Here is a 12,836-nt window from a genome sequence, read left to right on the forward strand (position 1 = left end):
AGGAGAGCTACTCACACATAGCTGGAGAGCTACTGGTAGTTTACAAGATGCTCGAGATGCCTGTGCTAGATGATGCCATTGCCAATAATACTAGCTTTTTTTTTTTTTAGATACTAGGGATGTCAATGTAGGCCTTGCCCCCCCCTTGAGAAAACTCTGCTTCCATTTATCTGTACTGAGTATTTTCATAAGTTTACATGACTTGCACACTATTCTTTTTTGCATGAATAAGAAAAGGGGATGTGCACAAAGACCTATGTTAAAACATCTCTCAACACCTAAGTCCCTTCTGTTATTATATAGACAGGTCAGGGAAAGAGTTCTTAAAGGATTTCCCTGTACAAGCCAAGAACCTAAATGGGTAGCCAATCGGCTGTATTCACCACAGTAACTCATCAGTTAAGCTCTTTGGAATGCTGCTTTTAAGGGATTTCAGTTGTGGACCGTTAACAAATGACTTGTGAAGTGCAGCTGCATTTAAAGAAAAGCTGCAGGTGGGAACTTATGATGTCCGAGACTACTTTGAGCTCCTGAGAAAGAGCTTAAATAACAGAGAGGAGGCCTTCTACAGAGACTTTATGAAAAACCTAGTACTAACTTCAAATGGAAAACAGTCATTTTTCTTTTTTTTTTCTTTTCAAGGAATCTGACCACACAGAATGTGCGGTACAGAAATACCGCTGTGCAAATGGCATCATCGGGCAGGCTCGAACTCTCTTAATGGACGGGGCATTATGAAGAAACAAAGAGATCTAGACTGGAGGATGGTTAAAATAGCCTGCAGGCAAACCCTCAAGTTAATGCTTAGTCTACCTATGGCGACATAAAAACTGAGTAAGATGTGTAGGAGGAAATTATACATACACACACAATATAGATCACTTTTGAATTCTATCGCACCTCGGGAAACCTAGGCATTACCATGCAAAGAGGAAATAGTTAAAGTATATTATAGTCAGCGGACTTCGTGCCAATTTTTTTGTTTGCACCAACTGGAGATGAATATAAACCACTGCTTACTATGAAAAAAAGAAAAGCATAAGTACGAATCTGACGTGCTTGGCCTATTGTGATGAGATGGTGCATTCACTTGGCGGAAGCCCTCTGTGCTTATCTACATGGAGTCATTATCGTGAATCCACTCACTCTTGCGTAGGAAAAAACTAAATGTGAAATCCACATCATGACATGCTGCTAGATTTGCCTCAATCTGTACCCAATCTACAGGTTTAAAAGTAACATCGGTCGAACCTATGCAGACTTTGTTTCCATAACACACACCAATACACAAAAGCAAACATGAACAAGCATTTGCAATGCAATGGGTCTCACGTTTGCTTGAGTTGCAGCTATTAGCGTTGTAAATTCCTAACTAGACTTTTCTTGCCACATAAATCGAAAACGAAAAGTAAAACTGCTGACAAGCATGTCAATTCAAAGCGCCAAGGCTGCCATGAGCGTGAGAGCGAAGGAGGCACAAAAAAGGAAAAAAGAAGTTCGCTGGCACATCGGCAAACGTGCAGTTATCCATGTAACCAGGTGGGTCCCTGACCCCAAAGCAGTAACAAAGCCGCCCCAGAGAAGAACACACTTAAGAAATTTACCAATGACAAAGGATTTTTGAAAGGTGAACCCAAGAACGAGTGAAAGTGATGGGCGTGGTTAAAAGCCCACAGAGATACGTCGGAAAAGCAGCGCGCAAGTTGCTACGCTCGATCTAAAAATCGTGGATCGACATACTTTAGCAAAGGGCCAAATGTGCCCCCATAGGATGTTCCAGGCGAGCGAGACCCTCAAGTCACAGACCGAAGGGCAAAAATGACGCATAAATCCCACAGCTTATTGATTCGTTCATTGTGGATGTTATTATGTTTAGTTATTAAGTATTTACTTTTTTAGTTTGGACGGTGTTATACTCAACTCCAGAAGGATGCCCGGCAATTGAACTTATTTTCAGTCCTGTAAATCTTACTAGTTGGTGTTTTCTTGCCGAAAGCCGCTGTGCGTGTTGGAACACACTGTGTGTGTGGTGTCATCGCGTGAGTCATACGTCACCACGTTAGTCATGGGTTATACCCAACTCCAGAAAGATGCCAGGCAGCTGTACCTTTTTTTCAGTCCTGTAACTCCTACTAGTTGTATTTTCTTGCTGAATGCCGGCGTGCGTGCAGGAAGAGAACAGCGTGTGATGTCATCACGTTAGTCATGTGGATGTGGGCCGATTCATGTGAGTTTTTTTGTTTTAATCCACCTGCTTACGTGCAAAGTTTGTGTGTGTTAACAAGGGAGATGTACATAACCTACAGAAACGGGTGTGGGACCCCAAGCCTGAGAATACATTATATTGACACAACTGGGAGTCTATGTGTGGTAAAAATTATCACAAAACAGGTGAGAGATCCAAGCGGGTAAATTAGGGTTTCCTATAATGTAATCTGGTGCGAGAGATGACCAGACGTTACTAGGCCTCTCGTCACCCTGAACTCAGCAAGGGAATGTCATTGTTGCACTCAGTTTAATTTATGCTCAATTTATATATTTTTTTAAAAACGTTTAACCCCTTCGCTGCCAGGCCTTTTCCCCCCTCCTGTGCTGAGCCTTTTTTTGGCTATTTGGGGCAGTTCACGCTTAGGCCCTCATAACTTTTTGTTCACATAAGCTACCCACGCCAAATTTACGTCCTTTTTTTCCAACATCATAGGGATTCTAGAGGTTCCCAGACTTTGTGGGTTCCCCAGAAAGAGGCCAAGAAATTAGCCAAAATACAATGAAAATTTCGTTTTGTTTTTTAAAATGGGAAAAAGGGGCTGCAGAAGAAGGCTTGTGGTTTTTTCCCTGAAAATGGCATCAACAAAGGGTTTGCGGTGCTAAAATCACCAGCTTCCCAGTTTTCAGGAACAGGCAGACTTGAATCAGAAAACCCAATTTTTCAACACAATTTTGGCATCTTACTAGGACATACCCCATTTTAAAGTTTTTTTGTGCTTTCAGCCTTCTTCCAGTCAGTGACAGAAATGGGCATGAAACCAATGGGGATACATAGGGCTTGTAGGTTTATCAAGAACTCTAGGTACCCCAGAGCCAATAAATGACCTGCACCCTGCAGTGGGTTTTCATTATATACCGGGTATACAGCAATTAATTTGCTGAAATATAAAGAGAAAAAAATAGCTATCAAGAAAACCTTTGTATTTCCAAAATGGGCACAAGATAAGGTGTTGAGGAGCAGTGGTTATTTGCACATCTCTGAATTCCGGGGTTCCCATACTAGCATGTGAATTACAGGGAATTTCTCAAATAGACGTCTTTTTTACACACTCTCTTATATTTGGAAGGAAAAAATGTAGAGAAAGACAAGGGGCAATAACACTTGTTTTGCTATTCTATGTTCCCCCAAGTCTCCCGATAAAAATGATACCTCACTTGTGTGGGTAGGCCTAGCGCCCGCGACAGGAAATGCCCCAAAACACAACGTGGACACATCCCATTTTTTTACAGAAAACAGGTGTTTTTTGCAAAGTGCCTACCTGTAGATTTTGGCCTCTAGCTCAGCCGGCACCTACGGAAACCTACCAAACCTGTGCACTTTTGAAAACTAGACACCTAGGGGAATCCAAGATGGGTGACTTGTGGGGCTCTGACCAGGTTCTGTTACCCAGAATCCTTTGCAAACCTCAAAATTTGGCCAAAAAAACACATTTTCCTCACATTTCGGTGACCGAAAGTTCTGGAATCTGAGAGGAGCCACAAATGTCCTTCCACCCAGCGTTCCCACAAGTCTCCCGATAAAAATGGTACCTCACTTGTGTGGGTGGGCCTAGCGCCCACGAAAGAAAATGTCCCAAAACACAACGTGGACACATTCCATTTTTTCACAGAAAACAGGTGTTTTTTGCAAAGTGCCTACCTGTGGATTTTGGCCTCTAGCTCAGCCGGCCCCAGGGGGTGGGCAGATCGGCCTAATAACAATAGGCCAATCTGCCCCCAGGGGGGGCAGAAATGGCCTAAAATAAATTTGCCCACCCTCCCCGGGGAGCGACCCTTGCCTACAAGGTCGCTCCCCTTGCATGACAGCACAAAAAAAAGATCCCTGGTGCCTAGTGGTTTCTGCTCCCCTTGGGGGCAGATTGACCTAAAATCGGCCGATCTGCCCCCAAAGCAGGCAGAAATGGCCTAAATACAATTTGCCCCTCCAGGGGAGCGACCCTTGCCTAAGGGGTCGCTCCCCATCTCTAAAAAAAAAAAAAAAAAAAAAATTGCCCTGGCGCCTAGAGGTTTCTGCCCCCCCCGGGGGCAGATCGGCCTAATAACAATAGGCTGATCTGCCCCCAGGGGAGGCAGAAATGGCCTAAAATAAATTTGCCCCCCCACACCCCCGGGGAGCGACCCTTGCCTACAAGGTCGCTCCCCTTGCGTGACGGCGCAAAAAAAAGATCCCTGGAGCCTAGTGGTTTCTGTCCCCCTTGGGGGCAGATTGACCTAAAATCGTCCGATCTGCCCCCAAAGTGGTCAGAAATGGCCTAAATACAATTTGCCCCTCCAGAGGAGCGACCCTTGCCTAAGTGGACGCTCCCCATCTGTAAAACAACAACAACAAAAATCCCTGGTGTCTAGTGGTTTCTGTCCCCCTTGGGGGCAGATTGGCCTCATAAAAATAGGCCAATCTGCCCCCAAAGTGGTCAGAAATGGCCTAAATACAATTTGCCCCTCCAGAGGAGCGACCCTTGCCTAAGGGGACGCTCCCCATCTGTAAAACAACAACAACAAAAATCCCCGGTGCCTAGTGGTTTCTGCCCCCCTTGGGGGTAGATCGGCCTAATTAAAATAGGCTGATCTGGCCCCCGGGGGGGCAGAAATGGCCTAAAATAAATCTGCCCCCCAGGGGAATGACCCTTGCCTAAGGGGTCGCTCCCCTTACGTGAAACACGAAGAAAAAAAAAACTCCCTGGTGTCTAGTGGTTTCTGTCCCCCTTGGGGGCAGATTGGCCTCATAAAAATAGGCCAATCTGCCCCCAAGGGGGGCAGAAATGGCTTAAATATAATTTGCCCCCTAGGGGAGCGACCCTTGCTCCCCACCTCAAAAAAAAAAAACTACAAAAAATTATCCCTGGTGCCTTGAGGTTTCTGCCCCCCCTGGGGGCAGATCGGCCTAATAATAGGCCGATCTGCCCCCGGGGGGGCAGAAAAGGCCTTAACAAAAAAAATGCCCCCCAAGGCCTTTAAAAAAAAATACCCCCCCTGGGAGCGACCCTTGCCCAAGGGGTCGCTCCCTCATGCCAGTTTCCTTTTTTTGTAAACATCCCTGGAATCTAGTGGGCGTTTTGACAGCCGGATTGCTTTCAATCCGGCTGCCAAAACGCAGAGGGAGACTTCAAAGGGAAGGAAATACATTTCCTTCCCTTTGAAGCCTCTCTCGGCCTCCCCCACATGATCGGAAGAGAAATGCAAAGCATTTCTCTTCCGATCATGCTGGAAGATGATCTTCCAGCGCAATGGGGGAGGCTCTGTGATTGTTAGCGCGTCCTTGTGCGCTCACGTCACAGGGGGGGTGGGGGGGTCCGGGGTGGAAGGGGAAGGGCTTCCCCTTCCATCCCTGACTTGGGGGGGGGGGGAACCCCACAGAGGGAGCGCTAGCGCTCCCTCTGGGCTGTGTGCCCAGGACGTAATGGTTACGTCCTGGGCACAGCAGCACTGTGCCTCAGGACGTAACCATTACGTCCTGGGCACAGAACGGTTTAAACAATTGTTTAGTCGTGATAGTTGTTAGTACTTGCTCAAGTACAGTCCGACAAAAATCATTCTCATATTGATACTATTAATATGACTTGCCATCTTTGTAGTTGCTGTCTTGCACCTTAAATTACCACAATCTTCTACAATGCGCAGTTTAATTTTCCTGCTATTCACCCCGAAATGTAGATTTTCCTAGTTTTAATGACGGAAAGTCTTAATTTTATTAAAGACACGGAGGCGAGTATTATGCGTTTCTTTTCTTGCTTTAATTAAACAGCAGCAAGTGAAGAAAACTACAAATCCGAGAAGCGAAGAGAAAACGAGACAATGGGAAACAAGGTGTAGTACATTTACAACAACCAATCAGCACAAATGTATGCTATTTTTACGTAACTTGACTGCGAACAGCCCTCTTTTCTGGCGCTTAAGAATCAGCTAGTACGAAATATAGGAAAAAAAGAAGCCAAAATAAGAACTGCCATAATAAATTATGACAAGTCCAAACAAAAGTTCATAAGTCCAGGAAACTGAAGATGAAGAGAAGCACACTGATGGGCCGCCAATCCAAGGAGTGGAGAAGGAGAAAGGCGAGACGCTGGTGGAGCATCCAAACCATGAGGTGATGTTCTACGTGGCAGGTTGAACAGACAATGTTGCCACCGAAGGGATGGGAGAAAAAAGAAAAAAAACAGAGAACAGTTACTAATATAAGAGGTGGGATAATACTCGCCTCCGGGTCTTTAATAAAATTAAGACTTTCCATCATTGAAACTAGGAAAATCTACATTTTATGACAAGACTGGAGGCTCCTATTATGCTTGTTTAAAGCAAATGAATGACATTCATAGAAACATTATCAACAGGTTTACAATAAAAAAAAACTCTAAACACATTATCATTAGACCAATCTGCAGATCTAAGAATGCCCTCAAGACGGGAACCCGTCCAAAAGGCTTTAGATGCCATAGCATCTCTGGAAGAGTGTGCTCCAAACCTGGAGTTGTCGATCCCTGCCAGTGACATAATCCATTTAACCCAGCGGGCTAAAGTAGCTGAAGACACATATTTATAAGGGTTCCTGAAGGAAGGAGTTGGGGAGTTGAGGACGTTCTTAGATGAGCAGTCATCTGCTCGTAAACTTTCAAACATTGTGCAACACATAGTTTGGGGTGATCTGGAAAATATGGGTAAAAAACAAACAAAAAAAAGTTGAGCAGGGTGAAATGAGCTACTGTGGAGTCAGCCATCAAGTTAACAATTGACCTGGGTGCTTTGATAGCTAAGCATGATATAAAGTCAACTTTTCTCTTGTTATCTGTTTATCTTTGGAACTTTTAGATGTACAGTTTGTGGTTACATCTCTGTTGACAAGACATTACCTATGGGTTGTTCTAATTTTTTGTGCATTGTTTAGGGCTTTCAGTAGTTTTTTTGCAGCATCTGTTTGTATTTTCTGCTGCTACAGATTGCATGAGTCACTACTTTGATGAAGAGGTGGTCCAAGAATGAAACAAGTTTGAGTGTTCGAAGCTGTTGGTGAGGTTTCAGTACTTAATGCAGAACTTTATTCCCAGAGAAGACAGTGGAATGAGTGAAGTCATGGCTCTTTCTGGAGCAGAGAAGGATTCAGTGAGAAGAGAAGTATGGTTGCTGTTGAAAAACAAAGTAATTGCTTTTTTTTTAAAGCACCAGTTAAGGAGATACATGTGCTCTTGGATCAATTACATTTTACATGTAGGGCAGGTTGCATTTTCTGTAAAAGGTTGGGGGGGGCATGCTTACCCTTCACATAGTCTGCTTGAATGCGGGCATGACTGCCTACTTGAGAATATGGCATACTTTTCTGAAGGACTTCAATGGGGTGCCTCGGTTTGTAATGGAGGAGAAAGAAGAGTGGTCTCTTCACATTTTCTCGGATGCAGCTGGATAATCAGGCTTTGGCCTTTTTTGGCAAATGTAGGCAGTGTGCTGAGCCTTTGCCAGAAGAGCGGGGGTTGCTGCATCACATTTTTATTTTTTTATTTTCCCACTTGTGGTGGCTGTTCGGTTTGCTTAAAAAAAATATATATATTTATTAACATTTCAGTGTGCAATCAACTCTGATCATCATCAAGGAGTGGTACACATAGAGTCAGTCTTACATCTTAAAGATTACTGTGCATTCAATCTGATAGATACTTCTAGCTGCAGATTCCTTACCTTAGAATTTCCTGGCGTCAAGTTCGAATCTGGAATTTTTCTGCTGAGCAGTACCATGTGCCCGCTGTATGGTGGCGTCGTTCGGATCCGCATGCGTCGCCTGGCTCAGCGTGGCGTCCTCATTGTCGTTGGAGCCCCCTATGACGTCATGGTCTTCTATATAGGTACTACTACGGCGCGCGTACGTCAGTTCTTCTCCTTCCGTGCCGGTTAAGCGCAGATATGGGAAGAGCTACCCTTTTTCTTCAATGTTTGTCGAGGCTTTTTTCTTGACTGTTTGAGATGTCTTCGAGAAAGGCATGATTCAAGCAGTGTGGTGCATGTCATCGCACAGTGTCGGTCACAGATCCGCACAGAATCGGTCTCTGGTGTCTTGAGAAGGACCACAATTTGACAGCATGTTCCGACTGTCGGGCCCTGGCTCCGAAGGCCTTGAGGGAGAGATTCCTGAAACTTCTGGCGGCCCGACAGCCGTCTTCGGTCAGCGCGACTCCGAGGAGGTCACGGTCCCGCAGCAGGATGAGGTCGCGGCACCGCTCCCGGAGCCCCAAGTCCTTTTCCTCGCATTTGAGGTCATCGGGCACTCAGGTAAGAGGCACAAAAAGAATTCCTCCAAACAGACTTCAACGTTGCCACGCCCGTCGGCCGACGAGGCATCTAGGGAATGTCAACGTTACAAGCGTGGTTCTGCGGAGCAGTCTCCAGGGCCGACTACGCGTCTTCTCCTTTTTCCAGGGACCGGAGCTTCCCCGGCTCAAATTAAACAATTTTACGAGGCTATGCACCTTGTTTTTGAGTGAGCTGCACCCTCAGGTGGGTCAATGAATCAATCAATCAATCAAAAAAATTTATAGAGTGCGCTACTCACCCGTTAGGGTCTCAAGGCTTGGGGGGAGAGAAGAAATAGGGGGGAGGGTTTGCCGATTACTGTTCGAAAAGCCATGTCTTGAGGTGTTTTCTGAATGACAGGAGGTCCTTAGTCTTGCGGAGGTTAGTGGGGAGGGAGTTCCAGGTTTTGGGGGCGAGGTAGGAGAAGGATCTGCCTCCGGCGGTGGTGCGTTGGATGCAGGGGACTGTGGCGAGGGCGAGGTCGGCAGAGCGGAGGTGGCGAGTGGGAGAGTGAAAGTTCACTCTTTCTTTGAGGTAGGCTGGTCCAGTGTTGTGGAGGTATTTGTGTGTGTGGATGAGGACTTTGAAGATGACCCTTTTGTCGATAGGAAGCCAGTGAAGGGATCTGAGGTGGGGGGAGATGTGTTCATGGCGTGGGATGTCCAGGATGAGGGGAGCGGCTGCGTTCTGGATCCTCTGGAGTTTCTGCTGAAGCTTGACTGTGGTGCCAGAGTAGAGGGCGTTTCCGTGGTCTAGCCTGCTGCTGATGAGTGCATATGTGACGGTCTTTCTGGTTTCTATGGGTATCCATTTGAAGGTTTTTCGGAGCATGTGGAGGGTGTTGAAACAGGAGGAGGTGATAGCGTTGATTTGCTGGGTCATGGAGAGAGAAGAATCTAAGATGACGCCGAGGTTGCGTGCGTGTGTGGCGGGTGTTGGGGTTGATCTTAGGGCGGTGGGCCACCAGGAGTCGTCCCATATTGTTTTGTTGGGGCCGAAGAGGATGATTTCGGTTTTGTTGGAGTTTAGTTTGAGGTGGCTTGCTGTCATCCATTTGGCGGTGTCAAGGAGTCCGGCTTGGAGGTTGGTCTTGGAGGTGGTAGGGTTTCTGGTGAGGGAGATGACGAGCTGGGTGTCGTCTGCGTAGGATATGATGGTGACTCCGTGTGGCCAGAGGATGTTGGCAAGCGGGGCCATGTAAAAGTTGAAAAGGGTGGGGCTGAGGGAGGACCCTTGGGGAACTCCACAGATGATCTTGGTGGCTGGGGATTGGAAAGGAGGGAGGTGGACTTTCTGGGTCCTTTTGTCGAGCCAGTCCAGGGCCTTGTGTCAGATTCCTGCGTCGTAGAGGCGTGTACAGAGTATTTGGTGGCAGACAATGTTGAAGGCTGCGGAGAAGTCCAGGAGGATGAGTGTGACGGTCTCGCCCTTGTCGACTCTGGTTCTGATGTCGTCAGTACAGGCGATGAGGGCGGTCTCAGTGCTGTGGTTCTGGTGGAATCCAGACTAGGAGGCATCGAGTGCGTTGTTTTCCTCTAGGAAGTGAGACAGGCAGGCGTTCACTAACTTCTCAGCAACCTTGGCGGGGAAGGTGAGAAGAGAAATTGGGCGGTAGTTTGTGAGGTCATCAGGGTCTGCTTTGGGTTTTTTCAGGAGTGCAGTTACTTCTGCGTGCTTCCAGGAGTCTGGGAAGGTGGTTGCGTCGAAAGAGCAGTTGATTATGGTGCGAAGCTTGGGAGCGATGGTTGGGCTGGCCTTGCTGAAGATGCGGTGGGGGAAGGGGTCCGAGTTTAGCCTGAGTGGATGGAATTCATGTTTTTTTCGATTTCTTCATCGTTGGTAGGGGCCCAGGTGTGTAGTAGGTTGGGGAGGGGGGGTGAGTTGTTGTTGGTCGTGTCGGTGGTGGGTGCTGGTGGTGTGAAGCTGTTGTGCATGTCTAAAATTTTGAGGTGGAAGTGGTTGGAGAGGGAGTCGCAGAGGTTTTGTGTGTGAGTGGGGTCGATGTTGCAGGCTTTGGGTTTGGTGAGCTCTTTGATGATGGTAAAGAGTTCCTTGCTGTTATGTGAGTTACTGTCTATACGTTCCTTGTAGTAAGCCCTTTTGGTTGTACATATGAGTTGGTGATGTTTGCGTATGGTGGTTTTGAGGGTGGAGAAGTTGGTTGTTGAGGGTTCCTGGCACCAAGCTTTCTCTGTTTTGCGACATTCATGCGTGGAGGCTTGGAGTTCAGTGGTAAACCGGGGGCGTTCTTGATGTTGCGGCTGGTGATTTTTCTTCTAAGAGGGGGAAGTGAGTCAGCGCAAGTTGTAATCCATTATGTGAGGTTATGGGTAGCAATGTTGGGGTCGTTGGTGTTGGGGGGGTTATATGTGAGTTGGGCATTCAGGTGTTCTGTGTGGATCTTGTCCCACATGCGGTAGGGTGTGGTGTGTTGGTGTTTGGGGGTTTCGAGAAGGAGAAATGGACACAGTGGTGGTCGGTCCAGTGGAGTTCGGTGGTGTGAGTGCAGGTTATGTGGTTGCTGGAGGTGAAAATCGCATCTACTATGTGTCCTGCTGAGTGGGTGGGTGATGTGACTAGTTGTTTGAGTCCTGGGTTCGTGAGGTTGTCTAGTAGGGATGTGGAGTTGTGGTCGTGGGGGTTCTCCAGGTGAAAGTTAAAGTCACCAATGAGGATGCAGTCTGTGGAAGTGAGGGTGTGGGGGCCGATGGTGTCAGCGATGGCATCACAGGAGGGGGGGCAAGGTCCTGGTGGTCTGTAAATAAGGGTTCCTCTGAGGGTGGTGTTGGCGTTTATGTGAATTAGGAAGTGCAGGTGTTCTGCGCTGTCTAGGGTGTCGTGTATGTTGGTGGTGACCTTTATGGTGTTTTAATGTATGATGGGTCTTCGGGCCCCATTGGATTCCACGTGAGCGGCTTTGGCCTCGACGCTGTTGGGGACCCAGGATCCGATAGCAGATCCGGACCGGCGCCGGTCCCACACAGTCAACCTCCTCCGGGGCCGGGGCCGATGTCAACGCTTCCTCCACCACCGGTGCCCACTGGTGGTTGGTAGCCCCTTCCTCATTCCAGATTATCCGGAGCAACGTCGTACATCCCCCACCCTCACGGTGCCGATTACGCCCAGATCATTGCCTGAACCTTATTTTGGACAGTCAGGCACAGGAGAGTAGTGGGAGGGGTCTGAGGGCCCTTTGGAGTGTGAACTGGAGCAAGAATAGGACTGGTATGAGGATCTAGGGGAAGCCAGTGGACTGGATACTTCTCCAGATACTGGCATGCTCTCTCCTCCCAGTGTGGCTACGGAGGAGGGGGGCTTCTTATGCTATGGTGGTGCGTAGGGCAGCTGAGGTCTTGGACCTAGACTTGCCCACAGTGCCAGTCAGGACGAATCTCCTGACGGAGGTGCTTCAGCTGGGGGTGACTACATCAGAGCCGATGTTGCCCTTTAATGAAGCCCTAACGGACGTCCTTCTGGGAACATGGTCCAAACCCAGCACAAGGGCTCCTGTGAATAGGACAGTCGGCCACCGCCATAGACCTGCTCGAAATGACCCTACTATCCCCACACAACACCCCACCACGGAGAGCTTGGTGGTCCAAGCCTCCACTTCCGTGGTGCCTTCCCTTCTGCCCCTCCGGATAGGGAATCCAAGAGGCTGGACCAACTTGGAAAGAACATGTTTTCTTCCTCCAGCCTGGCATTGAGGTCAGTAAACACCTCTTGCCTATTGGGACATTTTCCCATACTTTATGGGATATGGTGGCACAGGTGCTGCCTCAGGTCCAGAGGGCGTACGGGACACTCTCACTCAGGCTGAGAAGGATGGGAGAGATGCAGCCAAGTTTACAACCAGGTGTGGATTGGATACGACCGACTCACTGGGTAGAGCAATTGCATCGACAGTGGCCCTACTTCACCACGCCAGGCTACGTTCTACTGGATTTTCAGGGGATGTCCAGTCGAGTTTGATGGGCATGACTTTTGATGGCTTTTGCCTTTTTGGTGAGATGGCAGACTTCACGCTTCAGAGGTTCAAGGATTCTCGAGCTACGGCCAGATGATTGGGCCTCTGAACGCCAGCTCGACAGCAGTCTGTCTTCCGTCCCTTTCAAGGCTTCAGTAGGGGCGCAGTACCACGCCAGCCACAACTTAGCCACCGTCCTCCGGCTTCACAACATCCCGTGCTAGGACGTGGCCATGGTACCATCAGACCCAGAGGGTCTGGCCAGAGGTCAGCCACCACACAGCTCCCCTCCACAGCGCCCAAGCCCTCCCAGTGTGGCACTTCAAGA

General features: G+C 48.1%; 1 protein-coding gene and 1 long non-coding RNA gene across 7 annotated transcripts in view; one reads left to right on the forward strand and one right to left on the reverse strand.

The window, feature by feature from the left end:
* The window catches only part of LOC138261611 (uncharacterized), a 909,500-nt gene that overhangs the window by 826,056 nt on the left and 70,608 nt on the right, over positions 1-12,836 (reverse strand). The window contains exon 1 of one of the 6 annotated variants that reach the window (XM_069210728.1): positions 2,108-2,195. The exons of 2 other annotated variants lie outside the window; for them this stretch is intronic. The gene's annotated coding sequence lies outside the window, so the exon portion shown is untranslated. 3 more of the 6 variants (XM_069210724.1, XM_069210730.1, XM_069210729.1) reach the window with 3 other exon arrangements.
* LOC138261612 (uncharacterized) overlaps positions 2,095-12,836 on the forward strand; it is a 64,415-nt gene continuing 53,673 nt past the window's right edge. Inside the window, exon 1 of the long non-coding RNA XR_011199124.1 lies at positions 2,095-2,227. This is a non-coding gene — a long non-coding RNA (uncharacterized lncRNA). The remainder of the gene's footprint in view (positions 2,228-12,836) is intronic.

This window comes from Pleurodeles waltl, chromosome 10 (genome assembly GCF_031143425.1).
Source record: "Pleurodeles waltl isolate 20211129_DDA chromosome 10, aPleWal1.hap1.20221129, whole genome shotgun sequence".
Lineage (NCBI taxonomy): Eukaryota > Metazoa > Chordata > Amphibia > Caudata > Salamandridae > Pleurodeles > Pleurodeles waltl.